This window comes from Felis catus, chromosome A1 (genome assembly GCF_018350175.1).
Source record: "Felis catus isolate Fca126 chromosome A1, F.catus_Fca126_mat1.0, whole genome shotgun sequence".
NCBI classification, from domain to species: Eukaryota; Metazoa; Chordata; class Mammalia; order Carnivora; family Felidae; genus Felis; species Felis catus.
In genome coordinates, this window is record NC_058368.1 from 160,335,805 (window position 1) to 160,350,867 (window position 15,063).

At 37.8% G+C, this 15,063-nt stretch overlaps 1 long non-coding RNA gene across 1 annotated transcript in view; it reads left to right on the forward strand.

Moving 5' to 3' along the window:
- LOC123379201 overlaps positions 1-14,226 on the forward strand; it is a 108,227-nt gene extending 94,001 nt beyond the window's left edge. Inside the window, exons 2-3 of the long non-coding RNA XR_006583405.1 lie at positions 6,066-6,207; positions 9,457-14,226. This is a non-coding gene — a long non-coding RNA (uncharacterized LOC123379201). The remainder of the gene's footprint in view (positions 1-6,065; positions 6,208-9,456) is intronic.
- Positions 14,227-15,063: the final 837 nt, after the last annotated feature.

The window sequence follows — 15,063 nt, forward strand, 5'->3', positions numbered from 1 at the left end:
ATTGTATAGATATACCACCACTCCTTTATCCATTCATCCATCAGTGAACATATGGGCTCTTTCCATACTTTGGCTATTGTTGATAGTGTTGCTATAAACATTTGGGTGCATGTGCCCCTTCGAAACAGCATACCTATATCCCTTGGATAAATACTTAGTAGTGCAATTGCTGGGTCATAGGGTAGTTTTATTTTTAGTTTTTTGAGGACCCTCCATACTGTTTTCCGGAGTGGCTGCACCAGTTTGCATTCCCACCAACAATGCAAAAGAGATCTTTCTCCGCATCCTTGCCAACATCTGTTGCTGCCTTAGTTGTTAATGTTAGCCATTGTCACAGGTGTAAGGTGGTATCTCATAGTGGTTTTGATTTGTATTTCATTGATGATGAGTGAAGTTGAGCATTTTTCATGTGTCAGTTGCCATCTGGGTGTCTTCTTCAGAGAAATGTCTATTCATGTCTTTCGCCCATTTCTTCACTGGATTATTGGTTTTTTGGGTGTTGAGTTCTTTAGATTTTGAATACTAACCCTTTATCTGATATGTCATTTGCAAATATCATCTCCCATTGTCAGTTGCCTTTTAGTTTTGCTTCTTGTTTCCTTCACTGTGCAGAAGCTTCCTATTTTGATGAGGTCCCAATAGTTCATTTTTACTTTTGTTTCCCTTGCCTCCAGAGATGTGTTGAGTAAGAAGTTGCTGTGGCCAAGGTCAAAGAGGTTTTTGCCTGCTTTCTCCTCGAGGATTTGGATGGCTTCCTGTCTTACATTTAGGTCTTTCATCCATATTGAGTTTGTTTGCATGTTTATTTATTATTTACAAAAATTTTTTACACTTATTTATTTTTGAGAGAGAGAGAGAAAGAGAGAGAGAGAGAGAGAGAGAGAGAGAGAGAGAACGAACAAGTGGGGGAGGGACAGAGAGAGAGTGAGACACAGAAATTGAAGCAGGCTCCAGGCTCTGAGATGTCAGCACAGAACCTGACATGGGACTCGAACTCACAAACTGTGAGATCATGACCTGAGCCGAGGTCAGATGCTTAACAGAATGGCCATCCAGATGCCCCCATTTTGAGTTTGTTTTTGTGTATGGTATAAGAAAGTGGTCCAGGTTCATTTTCTGCATGTCACTGTCCAGTTTTCCCAGCACCATTTGCTGAAGAGACTGTCTTTATTCCATTGGATATTCTTTCCTGCTTTGTCAAAGATTAGTTTGGCCATATGTTTGTGGGTCCATTTCTGGGTTCTCTATGTTGTTCCATTGATTTGAGTGTCTGTTTTTATGCCAGTACCATACTGTCTTGATGATTACAGCTTTGTAATACAGCTTGAAGTCCAGGATTGTGATGCCTCTAGCTTTGGTTTTCTTTTTCAAGATGGCTTCGATTGTTCTGGGTCTTTTCTGGTTCCATACAAATTTTAGGATTGCTTGTTCTAGCTCTGAGAAAAATGCTGGTGTTGTTTTGTTAAGTATTGCATTGAATATGTAGATTGCTGTGGGTAGTATTGACATGTTAACAATTTGTTCTTCCAATCCAGGAGCATAAAATCTTTTTGCATTTTTTTGTGTCTTCTTAGTTTCTTTCATAAGCTTTCTATAGTTATCAGTGTATAGATCTTTCACCTCTTTGGTTAGATTTATTCCTAGGTATTTTATGGTTTTGGTACAATTGTAAATGGGATCGATTCCTTGATTTCTCTTTCTGTTGCTTCATTATTCGTGTATAGGAATGTGCATTGATTTTATATGCTGCAACTTCTGATTTCTGTGCATTGATTTTATATCCTGCCCCTTTGCTGAATTCATGGAACAGTTCTAGCATTTTTTGGCGGGGGGGGGGGGCTTTCCCATGATAGAGTATCATGTCATCTGTGAAGAGTGAAAGTTTGACTTCCTCCTGGCTGATTTGGATGCCTTGATTTCTCTGTGTTGTCTGATTGGTGAGGCTAAGACTTCCAATACTATGTTGAATAACAGTGGTGAGAGTGGACATCCCTGTTTTGTTCCTCCTCTCAGTTTTTTCCCATTGAGCGTAATATTAGCAGTGGGTCTTTCATATATGACTTATGACCTTGAGGTATGATACTTCTATCTCCACTTTCCTGAGGGCTTTTACCAAGAATGGATGCTATAGTTGTCAAATGCTTTCTCTGCATCTCTTGAGGGGATCATGTGGTTCTTGTCATTTCTTTCATTGATGTGATCAATCACATTGATTGTTTTGCAGATATTGAACCAGCCCTGCATCCCAGGTATAAAAACCACTTGGTCGTGGTGAATAATTTTTTTAATGTATTGTTGGAGTCGGTTGGCTAATATCTTGTTGAGGGTTTTTGCATCCATGTTCATCAGGGACATTGGTGTATAGTTCTCCTTTTTAGTGGGGTCTTTTTCTGTTTGGAAACAAGGTAATGTTGGCCTTATAGAAAGAGTTTGGAAGTTTTCCTTCCATTTGTATATTTTGGAATAGCTTCAAGAGAATATGTATTAACTCTTCTTTAAATGTTTGGTAGGATTCTCCTGGAAAACCATCCAGCCCTGGACTCTTTTTTTGGGGGGAGATTTTTTATTACTCTTTCAATTTCTTTACTGGTTATGGGTCTGTTCAAATTTTCTATATCTTCCTGTTTCAGTTTTAGTAGTTTATATGTTTCTAGGAAATTTGTCCATTTCTTGCAGATTGCCCATTTTATTGGCGTATAATTGCTCCTAATATTCTCTTATTATTGTTTGCATTTCTCCCATGTTGGTTGTGATCTCTCCTCTTTCATCCTTGATTTTACTTATTTGGGTGCTTTCCTTTTTCGTTTTGATCAAACTAGCTAGGGCTTTACCAATTTTGTTAATTGTTTCAAAGAACAAGCTTGTGATTTCATTGATCTGTTCTAATGTTTTTTTGGTTTTGATAGCATTGATTTCTGCTCTAATCTTTATTACTTCCTGTCTTCTGCTAGTTTTGGGTTTTATTTGCTGTTCTTTTCCAGCTCTTTGAGGTGTAAGGTTATATTGTGTATGAGACCTTTCTTTCTTCTTTTGGAAGGCCTGGATTGCTATATACTTCCCTCTTTTGACTATCTTGGCTGTGTCCTAGAGGTTTTGAGCTGTGGTGTTATGATTTTCATTGGCTTCCATGTACTTTTTAATTTGATCTTTAACTTATTGGTTAGCCCATTCATTATTTAGTAGGGTGTTCTTTAGTCTCCAAATATTTGTTACCTTTCCAAATTTTTTCTTATAGTTGATTTTGAGTTTCATCTTGTTGTGGTCTGAAAATATACACAGTACGATCTCGATCTTTTTGTAATTGTTGAGGGCTGATTTGTGTCCCAGTATGTGATCTATTCTGGAAACTGTTTCATGTGCACTTCAGAAGTATGTGTATTCTGCTGCTTTAGGATGAAATGTTCTGAATATATCTGTTAAGTCCATCTGGCCCAGTGTGTCATTCATAGCCATTGTTTCCTTGGTGATTTTCTGTTTAGATGATCTGTCTGTTGCTGTAAGTGGGGTGTTGAAGTCCTCTATTATTATGGTATTATCAATGAGTTTGTTTATGTTTGTGATAAATTGCTTTATATATTTGGGTGCTCTCACATTTGAAGCATAAATGTTCACAATTCTCAGGTCTTCTTGGTGGATATACCCCTCAATTGTGATACAATGCCCTTCTTCATCTCTTCCCATCTTTATTTTAAAATCTAGGTTGTCTGATAGAAGTATGGCTACTCTGGCTTTCTTTTGGTGACCATTAGCATGATAGATGGTTCTCCATCCCTTTATTTTCAACCTGAAGATGTCTTTAGGCCTAAAATGGGTCTCTTGTAAACAGAATATAGATGGATCTTGTTTTCTTATCCATTCTGTTACCCCATGTCTTTTTATTGGAATGTTTAGACCATTGACATTTGGAGTGAGTACTGAAATATATGAATTTATTGCCATCATGTCACCTGTAGAGTTGGAGTTTCTAGTAGTGTTCTCTGGTCCTTTCTATTTTTGTTCCTTTTTTTTTTCTTTTCTGTCTTTTCTCCCCTCAGAAAGTACCCCTTAAAATTTCTTCCCTAGATGGTTTAGTGGTCATGAACTCCTTTAATTTTGTTTGGGAAACTCTTTATCTTTCCTTCTATTTTGAGTGGAATCCTTGCTGGATAAAGAACTCTTGGCTGCATATTTTTCCAGTTCAGTACATTGAACCTGCCACCCCTTTCTGACCTGCCAAGTTTCTGTGGATAGGTCTGCTGCAAACCTGATCTGTCTTCCCTTATAGGTTAAGAACTTTTTTTTTTTTTCCCTTGCTGCTTTCATGATTCTTTCCTTGCCTGAGTATTTTGTGAATTTGACTATGATATGCCTTGTTGAAGGTCGGTTTTTGTTGAATCTAATGGGAATCCTCTGTACTTCCTAGATTTCGATATCTGTGTCTTTCCCCAGGTTAGGAAAGTTTTCCTCTAGGATTTGCTCACATAAATTTTCACCCCTTTTTCTCTTTCTTCATCTTCTGGGACCCCTATGATTCTGATGTTATTCCTTTTTAATAAGTCATTGAGTTCTCTAATTTTTATTTTGTGCTCCTTTGCCTTAGTTTCGCTCTTTGTTTCTGCTTCATTATTTTCCATAAGTTTGTCCTCTATATCACTGATTTGCTGTTCTTCCTCACCCATCTTTGCCTCTGTGGCATCCACTGGAGATTGCAGCTCAGTTATAACAATTTTTATTTCATCCTTAGTAGATTTTTCTTCTTTTATCTCCTCAGAAAGAGATTCTAATCTATTTTCGACCCCAGCTAATATTCTTATTATTGTGATTCTAAATTCTGGTTCTGACATCTCGCTTGTATCTGTGTTGATTAAGTCCCTGGCTGTCATTTCTTCCTGTTCTTTCTTTTGGGGTGAATTCCTTAGTTTTGTCATTTTGAAGGAAGAAAAGGAATTAATAAGGTAAAAAAAAGAAAGTTAAAAAATTAAACACAACACAAAGAAATCAAATAAAGGATGTTTTATCCTATGTGTGTTTTGTCTGGTTGTTGAAAGAACCTTGATATATTAGATAAAAAAGAGAAAGATAAGAAAATTAAAAAAAGAAAATAAAAAAGAAAAAAGAGAAAAAAGGAAAACATTTGAAAATTTAGAAAAATGAATACAGTAAAATAGAACAAAATGAAATGATGAAAGTAAAATATTTAAAAAATGTACAAAAATTAAAAAATATAGTAGAAAAATTAACAAAAAATCTTTTTAATGGAAATAGAAAATAAAAATAGATTTTTTTCTCTTTCTGTATTCAAGAATAAAAAAAGAAAGAGAAAGGAAAAATAATTTAATAAAAGGAACAGCGAACAGAATGAAGTACGACTGAAATTCCATCTGGTTTCTCATAGAAGTCAAGCTATGAAACACTTTTTTTATAGTCCATAAACTAAACAGGTGCAGAGACTTGTGTTTGTCAAGAGTGCTGTTGTCCCTGTTGGGCAGGGTTTAGTTTAAAGGCTCTGTTTTCCATTAGAGGGTGCTGCTTAGCCTACTGGGGTGGATTGCGGTGGCATGTGTAGCCGTGTATGCGCATGCCCAGCAGGGGTGAAAATGGCATCAACCAGTTGCCCAGTCTCTAGTATTAGAACTCTGTGCTCTCGCAACTGGCAATCAAGCACCCCTCCTTTGTCCACTCCTTTGTCCTTTGTCTCCAGCTTCCGTCCACTCCCTGCTTCTACACTGTCTGTGACCAAGCTGTCAGGCTGCCAGGTGACACCTCCCTCTTGAGTTTTATCTCAAATGGGGCTGTGTCTGCCAACCCCTCACTTCTGAGGGACTGCAGCTTTGACCTGCTCAGACCTTCTGAGGGAGGGTTTCTCTGAGCCACGGCCAGGTGCCAGACGCACCCAGGACTGTTCATGAGGCAACCCTGCTGCCGATGCCCAGAGACTGCGGCTGGATGCCAGCTCGCCACAGAAAAAGTTGACGCAATCTTGTAGCAGCAGCGTTTCAGGGTTTATGGAAAAACAGCAAATATCTGGCACCAGGCTTCCCCCTTATGTCCTTGTTCCAACAACAGCAAATGTGGTTGTTCTCCAGGGTCTGCTGGAATCTGCCTGTGGGGTAGCTACACAGCCTCTACCAAGTATCCTCCCCATAGGGGAACTGCCTCTCCCCTTGTGGCCCTCGGACTTCACTGTCTGCTCCTGAGGATTCGCCCTTCCCACCAGAGCACCATCAGGTATTGAGCTGCGTAGTTTCAGACTCTTCCCTTCCCCTGTTTATAAAGTCTTAATGCAAGTTAAACCCTCTCCTTTCTCTTTTCTCCCTTTTTAGTTCAGTCCCTGCAGCTGTTTCCACTTTTCCACTTTCTCTCCAGTTGCTTTTTGGTAGGGGGGCGTACTTTTCCCGTACTCTCTCCACAAGCAAAAACCGCTCCCTGCCCTCTGCTGCTTCTTTATACCCCGGTTCACCTTTCTGTGCAGCATACCTGCTGAGTTCTGTGGTTCAGGTTGTGCAGATTTTTGTGTTAATCCTCAAGTCCGTTTTCTAGGTGTGCAGGATGGTTTAGTGTTGATCTAGCTGCATTTCAGCGATGAGAAGTAAAAAAAAAACAAAACAAAACAAAACAAAAAAAACCTTCCATGCTGTTCCGCCATCTTGGTCCCTCCCAAGGGAAAACAAAATTAACTAGTTTTACTGTAGATGTTTTCTGTGTTTTGTTACTGTGTTTTGGCTTTTCCCTTCTAGTTGCTTTGCCTATTTTTTGTGGTGGTTTGGGAGGATTTGAAGACTTCTTCATCTATTTCTGCAGCTCTCTAACAGCTGGAAATTGCAGACCACAAAATCTAAAGGGACACTCACATTAACATATTTCTCTTACTAGAGAAATCTCAGTCTCAGATGCAACATTTCCTGTGTTCTTTTGCCTCAAATGTGTCTTGGTCCTTACTCAGCATACTTTGAGATGATGATTTTGATTTATCCTCAACAAGCGTCATTAGATGTAAAATTTCTCATTTTCTTCCCCCAACAAACAACCTACATTTCCATCCATTCTTTTTACTTCTTCCTATTAGAGTGGGGGATGTGTCCTCTCTTTCTATCAAAGTTCAATTTCTCCAGCGTTTTATGAAGGATCAATCTTTTTTTTTGCTTGTATCCCCTTGCTACTGAATCATCGACTGTTCCCACTTTAGGTCATGTTGTATCTCTCATTATATATACATCAAAAAAAAATCTTGCTTTCACATACCCCAAGCCCCCCACTGCATGTGACTCTGCTTTCTTTGCAACCATTTCACAAAATCATGGCTTATATTCTGTGCTCACCTTCTAAAGTCTTATTCATGTATTTGCTCATTACAATTTGGGTTCTGCTCTTAACTATCCACAGTTTCACTCCTGTGAAGGTCATCAATGTTCTCTCTTGGCAGCTGTGTTTTACCTCTCATGAGGATATTTACTATCTTCATTGTGTTTAAATTTTCAACAACATTTGACACAACTGGCATTCTTCCTTGAAGTACTCTAATTTTGTCCAAATGATATTTCAATCTTCTGTTTTCCTTTTCATCACTAGCAACTCCTTCTAAGTATATTTTTAAAAATCTTTGTGCTCTGTTTGATCTCCAAGACTTAGAGCACCTTTTGGTTCTGATATTGCTTCATTTTCTTCCTTTTTCGGAGCTTGCTTTTTCAGTGATCTCATTTACTTACACGGATTTAGATAACACCTATATGGTCATGAATTCAAAATTCCAAGTATGAGCCTGTAAATCTCTAAGCTTGGATTTGGATATCTCAACTTGGATATCCCAGAGACATCTTAAATTTAATATGTCAAAAACTGAACATATTTCCCATCTCAGTAAACAGTACCAGTATCTTCACACTCCTTCAAGCAGGATATTTACAGACCATCTTCAAGGCTATCTTTTCCTTGCCCATGATATCTAAGTCCTGTCAATTTTACCTCAGAGATAAATTGATCTCCTTCTCTGCACATCCACTTTTGCCAACTTAGCAGCCATGATCTCTCTCCGAGCCTGGTACAACAGCCTTCTAACTTGTCTCGCTCTTTATATACTTGTCCCTTTCTACTTTATTCTCTTCTTTGGCAAGTAGTGTAACATCCTTAATGTTAAATCAGATAGTGTTTCTCACTGATGAAAGTAAGGCAGTACTTTTATTTACTCATCTAATAGTATTCGACTATTATTCTGCATCAGACTAGATCTAACATGATTTGCCTTCTGGTTATCTTTTAATTCATCTTGTGCCACTCTTCCTCTTGCTCACTGGAATCCAGCCATACCTTCACAGTCCTGCAACCATACCTGGAATGCCTAGATTTGGCCATAACTCCAACAATCATTAGCTGTGTGACCTTGGGCATTACTTGTATGTGTCTTAGTTTCCTCATTTACAAAGTGAAAATAATGTAGATGGATATTGCTCAGAACAGTACCTGGTATACATGAATAGTCAGGAAATAATTCTCTGCTTGTTGTGTTTATTATTATTATTTTCTCTTGCAGTCTTCATCAGCCTGCATTAAACCTAACTAAAACAGAACTAGGAGGAGATATATTAAGAGATTTATTGCAAGTAATTGACTTACATGATTGTGGGGCTGTCCCAATGAGTATGAAATCTGTGAAGCAAGTAGTCACAAAGGCAGGCGCTCTCATGCAGCTAAATCTGCAGTTCATAGGTATCATTTCTTCTTCCAGAAAACTTCTGCTCTTAAGAACTTTAAAATAATAGAATCAGGGTTGCCAGGATTATAAAGGATAATATCCTTTACTTAAATGAAAATGAATGCTGACTATATTTGATTGAATACCTGGCCACATTGACACATCACACTGACCATTACATGAGCTTTGAAATTGATAGTCCCTCTATCTGGGAATGCTACATATATATATCAGTCTTTCCAAGATTAGTTGCTTCCCATTCTTGAATTTCAGTTTAAATGCTCTTTCTTGAAGATTACCAAACTAAAAAGAGTAGTGCCCCTATGTCTTATTCTGTACCTCAGCCTTTTGATGATTTTTAATAACACTTTCAATAATGCATTGTTAGTTTTTCTGTTTTAATATTGTTTGGCTGTGTCATCCACAAGAAAAAGCTATCAAGGCCAACCATATCATTCTTACTTATTTCAAGAGCACAATATGGAACCTAACACATGATGGTTACTAAAGGCAAATTTACTAGATGGGAATGTAAGAAGTAATATGAAGTGGAACAATTAAGATGCAAAGTAAGGTGTATATATGTACACACACACATGTATGTGTGTAGTATCTACACACAAAAAGATAATGGTTCTTTAAAAAAAACGTTTATTTGTTTTTGAGAGAGAGCACAAGTGGGAGAGGGCCAGAAAGAGGAAGACAGAAGGATCTGAAGCAGGCTTCATGCACTGGGCACGGAGCCCAATGTAGTGTTCTATCTCACCATCTCATGATCTCTATTTCAGATCACGACCCGAGACAAAATCAAGAATCAGCCACTTAACTGACTGAACCACCCAGGTGCCCCAGATAATGGTTAGTTTTTATGAATGGTAAGAATGTCAGTAATTTTTATTTACTTTTATTTTGCTGATTTGCATTTTCCTATTTTTGTATATAGACATGGTTTTCTATGTTCTTATTTTTTAAATACAGAACTTGTAAAATACCTATACTAAAGAAAAAGAGCCAATGGACCATTAACTCCTATTTAGAAGAGATCATTTCTTTCTACTCATGCCTTAAGCATTAAATGACTCTGAAAGAGGGATTCCTTGTGAGCCTCTCTAGTTAAAAGTCTTTATGGGTCAAGAAACTCTGAGAAGAGAGATGACAAATGGAGGTTTAAGAAACTTGAAAGCTGTCAATATGTAACATTTGGTAAATACAGAGGAATGATGGAATGGTGGTCTAAGCACCACTGTTGGTGCTTATTTTTTCATAGTGAAACTTGCAATTGAGAAGGTGTCTATCAAGAGTCCATTTATAAAAATAATAGAGTGAAAACTTGGTAAAGGAGTTTCATGTGTTTGAATGTCAGTCAGTCTTTAATTGCGTTCTACTTTATTTTGTAGAGAAGATAGAACTGAATGTGTTCAACTGAGAGAAACACACTTGAGTGCCAGTAGGCATAATAGTAAAGTAATTATAAGAAAAGGAAGGGGAGAAGGAGGGGGAAACAGAACAGGCACCTGTCTAGGATATATGTGAATGCAAGGTCTTTCCTGTAGAGTGAGGGTCCTCAGTTCTTATGTCCTTCATTAGCATTCCAGCCCCAAATTCTATTTATTGGGCTTACAAAAGACCCTTCTTAAAGCACACATATATTAATTACTTGGGCAGGATAAAAGAAAAAATGATGTCGTGCAAATGTGTTTGTTAAACAATGAGAAACTGAGCTAGGCTATTCAGAGAAGAAAAGCCTTCATTGAAATACTGAAATTTTTTGTTTTAACGTCTACATGATTGTAAAAGTTGGGGCTACCAAGATAGTTTTGAATGGGTTGTCAGGGAATAGAAAAGAGCCTTGAAAGGAAGAGGAAGAGAAAGGTTAGGGAGCTCTAAATGGAGAAATGATGGTGCTATAGTCAAAATTGGATGGAATTGTTTTCTAAGCAGCTTTATTGAGATAAACTTCTCTTACCATTAAGTGAACCAAATGAGAGAATAGTTCTCAAGGGTTTTTAATATATTTGGAGAATTTTACAGCATAACCTTAGCCTAATTAAGAAGAAAAAAGACGTTTCCATAACTAAATGCATTTAACTCTATATTTGTGAAGGTTTTAAGTAGTTGAGGTATGCTCCTTTAGGACTTCATAAAAATGAGGCTATGGTTCTATACTTTGTCCTGTGAGGTGTGTGAAATTAGGTGAAAAGCAATTCAGATGCTAGTTGGCTCTGTTAGTAAGTTCACATGATGACAGATGATGACAAACCATCACACATAATTCTCCAAGAAATATGACAGTGGAGCTGAATGTGAAGTATATAAAATAAATAACCCACAAATAATCATATCAATGAGAGACCTACATGAAGTCTGATGATCTACAGCTTAGAGCCATGAGCCAAGGAAACATTTATTACCCCCTTGAATCTGTTCATTTAATAAGGCCATCTAGAGTCATAGCACTTGACCTTAAAAGTGCTTAAGTAGCAAGCTCCATATTTTATTTGTTCCTTTATTTTTCTGTACAAATATACCCCATATGTGTCTGCACTCTCCGTATTCCCAAGGGGAATGTTAAATCATTATAGGTCAATGGCAGCATTTGTACTTCAAACAAGTCCACAGATGGCAGAGTCTTAGTCTAATTCCCTTGCACTGCCAGTGCCGCAAGTAAAGACCAAACAAGGTTTTCCACTATATTCTTTCTGATTTAATATTTGATGAGTCTCAGAGCACTGTGCTAACAACTTCCTATGGTCTCTTTAAGGAAGCCAGTATTGTAGATTATACTTGTTTCTCATGTTACTATGCACACAGCTGGCAGCCACAAGAAGGCACAGCTTAGTGAATATTCCTTCCTTTATTTAATTCCTTCTGCAGGTGTCATTTCTGTGTTTTGGCCATCTGGTGTTCTGCAGAATAGAATAGAATCTCAGTTGTGAAGACTTATTCAGATATATAACCTGAATAAAAATCTTCTCAAAAGCATTAAAAATGGCCAACATAACAAAGACAATATTTTAGCTTTGCATATTGGCAAAGATCTGGAGCAAAAGTAGTATTTTTGAGCATACTTTGGCTGCAAAAGATGCATGTGAAATAATGTTTATGGTGGCCTGTCTTCCTTATTGTGTCATCTCTATGAAAATTGTCCATTCCAAAGAAGCATCAGATCTGAGAGTCAAAGATAATGATATTCTTCTCTATTCCTCTGAAGAAGGATTTTGGGTGGGAACAAGAGATAAAAATGCTTTTAAACCTTTTGATACAATAAGGTATAATAGGATATTGGTTGAAGTAAGTGAACAGTTTATTTTTTTTCCTTTTTTAAATTAAAACAAATTCAGTGTGAGATTGGTTTGTATGGAAGCATGGTAAAGGGCATAACAAAGAACCCAGCCGGATGATCAAAATATGTGAGAAATAATTTGTTTGTTGTTTTAAGCCACTTAGATTTAACACTTTGTTATGCAGCAAAAACTGACACTAGACAATTATTTCTTGATAATCTTCAATTTCCTCAGCTATAATGATCTTACACCCTATTGTTATTTGATTTGTTATTAGATTTGTATCTATCCAGAAACAATGTGACATTATTTGGAGGTATTGTTTACAGAAATAAATAAGGAAAGGATTGAAGTGCAATTCTTTGGATTAGGGTGGGTCCTACATCCAATGAGAGTTTCTTCTATGATACCAGCGTGGGGTGGGGAGAAGACACACTGAGACGTAGACAAAAAAGAGAATGTGAAATTGGAGGAAGACACTGGAATGATGCACTGACAAGCCAAGGAATGCCAGCCAGTCACCAAAAGCAAATAGAAAAGTGTGGAGCTGAATCTTCCTCAGGGCCTTTGAAAGGAACCATTCTCGCCAATACTTGAATTTCTGACTTGTGGCTCCAGAACTGAGAGAGAATACATACCTCTTGTTATAAGTCACCAAGTTTGTGGTAATTTGTTACAGTAGTCCTACACCACTGAATTTATACAAGCATTAAACAGCATATGACAGGATAGTTCCTGGCATGTAAAAATTCTCAGTAAATTTTATTACTATTATTATAATGGGCACCCTTTTATGAACTCTTTTAAAAACTCCTAATCCTCTTTGTAAGTTATTTACATAATATTTAATAAATATTTTTAAAAATAAATAAATGACTTACAAACATCTTTGGGGAACAGCTGAATGCTTCAAAGATTTCTGGAACAGGAAGGCATGATGGTCTTCTAGGAACACCCTATGGTCTATGGCAGCTCTATCTAGTAGCAGCTCATTTGGCACTGAGACCCTCTCCCAGAAGTCATTTCTGCTGCAGGGTGGGTCTGCGGCTGTTCTACACTTCCACATCCCTAATCCCCACCAAGAAAAGTAGGGGAGGAGGCAGCAAGGAAGAGTATTAAAGAGAAATGGAGAATGGAGAAGCATATCAAGAAAAGGGTTACTTTTTAAAACAGTTCATCATCTCATTAGGTTTTGGCCTTGAGGACAGTGTTATTCAGGAGTGTGTACATAAAATATTTCCAAGATGGATTGACTACCTATCTTCCCAGAAACAACCTGATTACTACCTTTTTGAGCATATTTAGAGATGAGATGAGCTGGGTTCTCATATGCAGTAAGAGCCAGAGTATCAAAGGCAGGACTGTCTTTCTTTAGGATAGAGGCTGATGATTCCACAGTTCAATCATGTTAGCTCATAGAAATTCATAGGAGTTATTTTGCCACAAGTCAAAAGCACCAGGTAATATATAGGTAATATATCAGAAGGTGTTGTGTGTGCATTTTATCCCATTTTTTTCTTTGGCTTTGCAGCCAATTGGGGAGCAGTATTTTGTGTCCATCACCTTTCTTTTCTAAGCTATTAGCAACAGTGAGAAAATGGGGGCTACATTTGGATTAGCATTTATATAAGATTTTGTATTTACTAAGCACTTTAGTAAAGTTTATATTCTCCTTCTCTTAGCTTGGTGTGTTAGCTTGTATTACAGTATTTGTATTTTGCAGCTGGGACACTAAAACAGAGGAAGGTTAAATAAACAGCCTAAGGTCACACTGAAAATTAATGGCAGAGCTGAGATAAATTCTATTTTAGGTGCGGTTACTGAACACACTATCAACAAATTAACTAGACGAAACCTGTCACCACTGAAAGGAAGGTGAGCTTATCAAATTCCTGAAAAATTGAGAAGATTATTTTTAAACAAGCAGTCCATGAGGCTAAGGTTAAAAAAACCATAGCCATGTTTTTCAACAGATCAAGTACAGTCCGAGCAAGCAGTTAGAGTATTAGATCTTCCTTCTGAGCTTTAGACTCAGATTCCTGCTGCCTACTAGACATTACCAGTGGGGTATCTGATAGAATTCCTGAAATGAACTTAACTAAAAGTGTAACTTTTCCCTTAAACTTGACCTCTCCCCTACATTCTCTATACACATAAAATGCTACTAAATACTACTAAAATACATCCTAAACTAGAAGCCTGGAGTCATCCTTCTACTTCATTGTCTCTCAGTCCTAAAATCTGCTTGGTGATCAGGAGCTGACAATTGTACCTCATCACTGTCTCCTGTCTTCTTCATTTTTTTTTTTTAATTTTTTTTTTCAACGTTTTTTTTTTAATTTATTTTTGGGACAGAGAGAGACAGAGCATGAATGGGGGAGGGGCAGAGAGAGAGGGAGACACAGAATCGGAAACAGGCTCCAGGCTCTGAGCCATCAGCCCAGAGCCCGACGCGGGGCTCGAACTCACGGACCGCGAGATCGTGACCTGGCTGAAGTTGGACGCTTCACAGACTGCGCCACCCAGGCGCCCCCTGTCTTCTTCATTTTAACTCTACTGGTAGTGGCTTAATTTTGTCGGTTTTCATTTGCTCCTGGACCACTGACCTTATTTCCTAATGTGCTCCTCTCCCTTCAAGAATCCATACAGGTCAATTCTTCACATTGCCACAAAATGATCATCTAAAACACAAATCTTACTGTGTTACTCCTTTGCTTGCTACATTTCAAAGACCACCGATGGGAGGCCCAATTACTACACGTGGTGTAAACAACCTTTCATGGCCTAGTCCATACTTATTTTTTGAAATCACCCCTAGCCCATATACAAAAGCTTCCAAACTACTGCAGTTCCCTAATGCAGATTTCATAAATTCTCTCATGTCTTTGATCTTGCCACTTCTTTCATTTTATCTACCAACTCATATTTTTCAGACTCCACACAAAAGTCATTTCCTTGCTAAAGTCTGACCTCACAGTAAGAATTGATGTTTAGTCCCTCTTCTCCCAGAGTCTTCCCTGCGAGCAATTCTATCTCAGCCCTGTAACATTTTACACACACACATAGGCAAGCATGCACACTACCCTTCTCCTGGTGGTAGACTCCAGGCTC